Genomic DNA, 7,551 nt, shown 5'->3' on the forward strand with positions numbered 1-7,551 from the left:
TGCAATGATTGAATTACACATACATACCGAACACAGAAAGGTTTTGTCAGAAATATATTTTAACTCTTTCAATAATTGAGGGTCATTATGGGTTGTTAGATCCTACTCATGATATGAAAATATAATTATTTCTTGATTGAAATAAATTATATTTGTTGCCAACATAATTGGAAGACTAATGAGTCATACACAATAATGGAATTTGGAAATTAAAAAAAGAAAAGACTAAATTGAATAGATCAACAAAGTCCAAGGGGGTAAAGTGTAATTAATCAAAAGTTGATTAAAACCCTAGACTATATATTCAAACTTAGCCTCACATCTTGTGTAGTTGTTTTTGTTTTTGTTCTCTCCTTTCATGAACAAATAAAAAAATAAAATAAAAATATTATTTGAATTTTTACTTCTAGTTTTCTTTTAGAATTGAGATTGATACTAAAAGGGGTGTGGATCTGCATGATTAGATAGTGATAAGGAATGAGGCGGATGAACGTGGAAAAGGATCGTCAAGTTTGTTCAAGTCACGAATTTGACTTAGCGCTCGAGACGTTTGAGAAGAAACTTGGATATTCAAACAACCTGAAACACAATCGAATCCAAGTTAGATAAAAATAATTAAAATAACTAAGATAAATAAAAAATAACAATAACTCAAAGAATAGAATAATAAATAATATGGATGGAAAAGATGGAACGTGGCATGTAGAAATCGTAAGAAGCCTTGGAAACAAGAAGGATCCACAACTCTCTTCAAGGGGCTTTAATTTCCCCTTCAAGAAAGAAAACATGGCAAGAAAAAGTCCAAAGATAATCTCTACAATATGCAAAGATTGTTAAAATTCTTCTAAAAGAAAACTCAAGAACAATTCTCGAAAAGAAAAACTCAAAGAGAATTTGAATAATAATTAATTATCTGAATTGTGTACAATGCAAATGCCTATATTTAGGCTAGCTAAATAAATCTAAATAAAACTCTTAAGTATACTATAACTCTAATTAATCTAAACAAGTAGTTTTAAACTAAACTTTCTTATTGACATAAAACTCCTACATAACTTAAACTACTTAATAATTATTAAAAATTCAGAATAATAAAATAATAGAAAAATAATAGCTGATAAAAAAATATTGCGCTCATATATAATAAAAATTAAGTCTAAAACCCAAACCCAATTAGAGGTGCACATGGGTCGGGCCGGGCCAAAAAAAATTTCAGCCCGCTTACTAGGCCTAAGCCCGGCCCAGCTCAAAATATGGGCCTGATATGTAGCCCAGGCCCAGCCCGTGGAAAAAATATGAACCCCGGGCTCGACTCGGCCCGACCCGACCCGACCCGTTTTTCTTTTTATTTTATTTTATTTTTTACTTAAAAGTTAAAACTAATTGTTATTAAAATTAAATCAAATATCAAATTATATTTTTTATATAATGAAAAAAAATTAAAATAATAGCTTTCATCATGTTATCTATAAAATTTATGTTAGAATTGATGTAGTATTACACTAATACACTCTAAGTTTTGATTCTTAATAAATAATGAACCTCATGTCCACTAGAGGTGTTTAAAAAATTACCAACTAATTGAATTTAAATGTTATTTAATTGTATATAATTACACATTTGTGACGTAACAATCAATTCTTAAAAAAAGAGAATAAAAATAAAAATGATTATACAAGTAATAAGGACTAGCAGCATATTATCATAAGGGCAATAAGCAGCCTATTATCTATGCATATTGCATAATAACATAATTAATCTAAATATTATGTTATTGCTTTTAAGTTTTAAGCTGCAAAAAAAAACTGTTAAATTTAATTAATTTAAATTAATAACATAATAACATAATTAATTTAAATATTATCTATGCATAATATCATTGCTTTTAAATCATATTAGATCAATTTGAGTTTTATCATTTACTAAATCTCTAATTTTTCTTCAAACTATCTTTGAGATAAGAAAACATAAGTTAAACCCCACAAGTACACATACCTCCAAAGTCCAAAATGACTTTGGAAAATTAAGCAACAAAACATAATATTCATACATTAATCCATTAACATATTTAATTTCATAACAAAATATAAATTGTAAGCTAAATTAAATTTTAAACATTTAGAAAGAAAGTATCTTAAAAAGCTACCAAAGAAACATCACCATCCTCATTGTCCTCATCGTCGTCGTCGGCCTCACCGTCCTCATCGTCCTTTTTGCAACCAATTTCTAACATGAAATAAGAATAAATAATTAGATAATCAAATTGATGAAAAAATAAGAAAAAATTTGAACAATAAAACGAGAATAATAATTACCTGCTGAAAATCCCTTAGCTCGCATCCAATCATCCAAGCAAACAACGGCTTGAACCGTTTTTGGCTTAAGTGAACTCCTCAGGTGTGATAACTTTCTTACCCATGCTAAAAGTCGATTTGAAAGCTATAGTCGATATTGGAATTGCCAAAAGATCACGTGCCAATAATGAACTCATTGTATCGAACTGAACTTTTGCTCCAATAATCTAAAACATCTATTTGACTATTCAACTCAAGCTCCGGTTCTTCCAAATAAATGTCTAACTGTGACTTCTCACTCCTCGTGCTAGATTCATTTAAATACCGTTTATAATAATCACTCTCATCAAAATATCCCACAAAATCAACACTACTATCATTGTGTCCATCCAAACCAGAATCAACAGGATTTTTATCCGAAACATTAGAACTCCCAGCCAAAGAGGAAGACGTGGATTTGGATTTCTTAACATACTCATCAAACAAGAGTCTAAGATTGCAAAGAATGGTCTCAACAAAATCTGAAGCATGAATACCATAGATTGTATTAAAGCAATACTGCACATAATTCAACTTGTAACGAGGATTTAAAATTGCAACACATGACAATATCAACGAATACTCAACCCAATACTTATTAAATTTCTCTTACATTTGCTTAACCATTGGATTTAAATGCGAATACAGACCTTTAACTGTATCAAGCAAGACCTTGTGAACCTTCCAAACCCCTCTAAATAAAGATTGGCCGTTGGATAATTAGAACCAGAAAAAATACAAGTCACATCATAAAAGACTTTCAAAAATTTGCAGAGAATAGCAAAATTTCTCCACTCCTCATTAGAAAGTGCAAACATTTGATAATCTTTATCCCGTTGGCCCCAATAATCTAGCACATCTTTATAGTAAAGAGAAAATTCAAGCATCAAATAATTAGAATTTCATCTCTCACACACATCTTGACGTAAATTTTTGGTCACATTCAAATGAAAACTTTTGTCGGTCACATCACAAAATCTTTTCCTACGAATTCCTGACTTTTTTATATACCTAATTCCATTTCGAATCTTACCAACAACATCATCAGCTGTATGTCTACTTAGGACATCCCTTCTTTAACATGATCTCTCTCTTTTGCATAATACATTAGGACATCCCTAGCAGCTGTATGTCTACATATATTCTTAAAATTAGGACTAACAATTCTCATCATGTATCTAAATCCCGGTTCTTCAACTGTCCTAAATGAATGCTTGCCACACACAAGAAAAGTAGAAATAGCTTTACGGCACTCATCAGCATCAAACTTGTACTTTTTTATAGATGGAACACCTTCGGGTGATGGCTGAGTGGCTATGGTGTATTGAGTGATGTCCTTATTAACTTTTTTCAAACAGCTATTTAGATGACGCCTTAAATGAGAGGTTCCACTAGAAGATTTAGCAGAGAAGATAGTCTTACATTGATTACATTGTGCCTTCAATTCATTTTTGTTGTCGCATTCAAGCTTTGTCATTTCATCCCACACCTTTAAAGTGATAGACTTTTGACGTTTGAGAGAACTTTCATACTTATTAAACCCATCGTCCACAGGTATAGGAGTGTTTGAACTAGCCATAGTCATAAAAACTCAAGTCCTGCAATCCAAAAATAATCTTATTTATAACTCGGTTATTGAATATATAATTATATATATACATGTATTAAAATTAATTAATCTTAAATTAAATCAATGCCATGCACCTTCAAAATGGCACTACATTTGTGGGTAAATTACGATTTACGACATCTAAGCATAAAAATATTGGATTTTAAATTTCATTTTGGGCAATTAAAGACATAGTTTTCTAGTATTTTATTAAAAACGGTAAGTAATTATTTTAGATTTAAATATTTTTAATATTTGACAAGTAACACTATAATACATTAAGACATCAACATTTAATGTGTTACAAATTAAATGTATATTTATAACAATATATTAAAAGTCAAAACATTATATTAAAACAGTATATTTATAACAGTATATTAAAACAATATATTAAAAAAGTATATTTATAATAGTATATTAAAACAGTATATTACATTAAAAATTATTGTTTTAATCAAAAAATTAACAATATTAATTATTTAGTTAAAAACATTATAAAAATATAAGCACCAATTTATGTTAAAAAATAAAGTATAGAAACTAAAATTTAATCATTTTGGTATAAGGATATAAAGATTAAAGTTTAGTTGTAACTTGTAAGCATAATAGAGGGATAAAATGATATTCGACCATTTTCATATAAAAATAAATACATATTACATAATAGTATAATACCGAACTCATATATTGCACGAGATAATAAACTAGTTATTTAACTATGATAGCCTTGTGATACAAGATCAAACTTGTCACATGTCTTTAAGTAATACTAAAAAAACACACATCATTTATGAAAAGATCTGAGTTTGATTGTTTCGAAGGAAAGGGTGTGATAGCAACCTCTAAGTGATAGCAACCTGACTGGGCCTACTGTTTTTCTGCCTCAATAGCTTGTTTCTGCAATAAAACAAAGCAAAAACAAAAAAGATGAGATTAAAATTATGAATAACATGTACAAAATACAATGGCAAATGTTACTACTGCAAGAAGTGAAGTATTAATGGAATGAGCAAAGAGTTGTCAGCATCTACGCCCCTAGAAGATATAATGTAGCTCTCATTTCTCCTGCTGTCGGATTGGTGTTCCATAGGATAGGAGACAAGACAAAATTAGACCCATGTGAATACCAGTTAAACGACCTTTGCTGCAATAAAAGACTCGATTTTTCAAAGAGCTGGTACTGGGATTGTCATGACAGCTACAGAGGGTTAGTTTTTTGTTTTTTTGGACCACTAGTGAACATGTTCTTAGACGTATCAAAATCATTTCATTATCAAAGTCCTATTTCTCTTATGTTCATTAAAACTTGTTTGGTCTGTTTTCATACAAGAAGAAAGAACATATGGATATAAATGTAGATAGGCTCCTTATGTTTGGTATAAGTCTTGTACCTAATAAGAGAATTTAAAACAGTGTCTCTTTCTTTTTTGGAAGTGTTGGTTTGAGCCACATATTTTGTAATTTTTTGACAGCTCAAAGGAACTGAGACATGTGTTGAGATCTCAATAAAAAGAACATGTACGGAATCACAGATTTGAACTCCACGTCTACTACTGTGATCATCAGTTTGTTGATCCAAAGGAAAAATAACAAGTGAAAACAATGCATCAATATTCAATGGTAGTAAGTTAATAATGGCATAAACAAGAAAAGAAAAGAAAAGCAGAAAAGCCTATTAAATCAACTGATGTTAAGTGAAGGCAGCTCAGAAGTCAGAAGAAAGTGAAGGCCACACCCAGAAAAGATTTTATCAAGAAATGGAAGGTCAAAGGCCTGCTTATTATGTAAGTAGCTACGTCTATTTTGTCTTTTGAGGCTACTGAATGGAATAATAATCTAAGTCCAAAGCTGAGTTTCATACTTCGGGTGAGCCCAATTTTTACAGAAAAGCTCTAGCAAATGACTTCAAAGTTCAAAGACAACATGGCAACAGTATATTAAAAATCAAAGCATGTCACCGTCACTAAACTCAGCAATAAAGAGCAGCCTTCTCTTAAGTACATGATTAAAATGTAAAGCTTGAAAATTTCAATTGAAATGAAAACTAAAGTGAAGAAGAATCGAAGCATGTTACCTTGAACTTGTTGATTTGAAGGGTTTGGGTTAGAAGTTGTAGAAGAATCAAAGTGAAGAGAACAACAACGCCACCTAGTGTTGTGGAGTGGAAGTGGAGTCGTGGAGGACCGGACACCGGAGGTGGGATGGTGGATCGGTGGAGGACTGGAGGTGGGTTTTCGATTTGGGGAAAAAAAGGAGGAGGGAAAGGGTTAGGGATTTTTATCTGAAGTTTAACGGGGTCGGGGAAATGGGGAGGGGAAATGGGAAATGTAAAATGTAAATGTAATAATAAATTAAAAATATATATTATTTATATCCGAGCCGGGCCCGGGCCAAAAAAATTTTGCCCGAGGCCCGGCCTGTTTTCTAAACATGCTTCTTTTTCTGCCTGAGCCCATATTTCGGGCCTATATTTTTACCCAAACCCTCCATGATTTATACTCGAATTAAAAGCCCGAAACTAGTAATTCTAGTCATAATCCCGTCTAGAAATTCTTCTTGCGCAGTCTTCACTAAAACAATCATAACTTGATCTCCGGAACTCAAAATCGAGTGATTCAAAGTATATTTCAAAGCTAAAAGATAGATCTTTGAACTCCATGTGGAAATCTCAACCTAGAAATTCCAGGATCCCATCCAAAAATTTTTTGCAAGTTTGTTGATTTTCCAAGCTAGAAAATTGGCAGCTTTGGTGAATGAAATTTAATAAATTTCACCCTATCCATGCATAAATCATTCCTATTTTCCTCGAAAAGATTCATCCTTGAATATTGTATTTAATCAAATCTTGGTTTGATTTGCTTGGCCTTTGACATTGTTGTTGGACATTGAGGTAGTATGAGTCCATCAAATTCATGGGTCTGAAATTGGGCTTTTAGACTGCACCATTCCCCCTTCCTCATAAAGATTCGTCTCTGAATCTTTAGGTGCACAAAAAGAAAAAGGATTGGAATAAATAATAATAAAATGAAAAAAATACTTACCTAAGTTTTCTTGTACGCAAAAACTATATACAGGATCAAAGACAATATTTTGATCCTTCAAATCAACTTCGATCATGTATGTATCCTTTAAAAACAATGTATCAACACTAAAAAAGGAAGTGTTAGGTACATGAGTCTTCAAGTAAAAAAAACATGTAACTTTCTTTGAATATGCATCTTTCACGGGCCGCAGTTCAAAACCATGACCATCGCACACAATGCATCCTATAGAGGTCTATCATTGATATGGGGGTCATTTAGCCCACAAGAGCTAACTCAGTTCAAAGAGCTGTTGGAGAAGCCTGTCAGATTGAAGCTTGGGTGGCCCAATCATATTAATATGGAAAAGATAAGCTACCTTGGTAAATATGGGAACTAATCTTAAAAGATTGAGGGGAATCATATCTTATCAGATTAGATTAGATTAGATTATATAATCTTGTAAATCCCTTGATTTAAGGGATAGGCTAATCTCATTCGTCGATATAACTTGACCTAGACCGTCAATTTTGGGGGAGCTCAACTATAAATAAAGAGTCTCCCCTTCACTTGTAACTGACTCCAT

General features: G+C 31.6%; 1 long non-coding RNA gene across 3 annotated transcripts; it reads right to left on the reverse strand.

The window, feature by feature from the left end:
• Window positions 1-206: 206 nt before the first annotated feature.
• Window positions 207-6,280, reverse strand: LOC121219062 (uncharacterized). 3 transcript variants are annotated; one of them, XR_005915647.1, is made up of 5 exons: window positions 6,020-6,264; window positions 4,786-4,842; window positions 2,316-3,931; window positions 2,147-2,226; window positions 207-579 (listed from the first exon to the last, which is right to left on the reverse strand). It is a non-coding gene; the product is annotated as an uncharacterized lncRNA (long non-coding RNA). The 3 variants fall into 3 exon arrangements; XR_005915648.1 differs by having other exon boundaries at window positions 273-579; window positions 2,161-2,226; XR_005915646.1 differs by lacking the exon at window positions 207-579 and having other exon boundaries at window positions 1,911-2,226; window positions 6,020-6,280.
• Window positions 6,281-7,551: the final 1,271 nt, after the last annotated feature.

Source organism: Gossypium hirsutum, chromosome D07 (assembly GCF_007990345.1).
Source record: "Gossypium hirsutum isolate 1008001.06 chromosome D07, Gossypium_hirsutum_v2.1, whole genome shotgun sequence".
Lineage (NCBI taxonomy): Eukaryota > Viridiplantae > Streptophyta > Magnoliopsida > Malvales > Malvaceae > Gossypium > Gossypium hirsutum.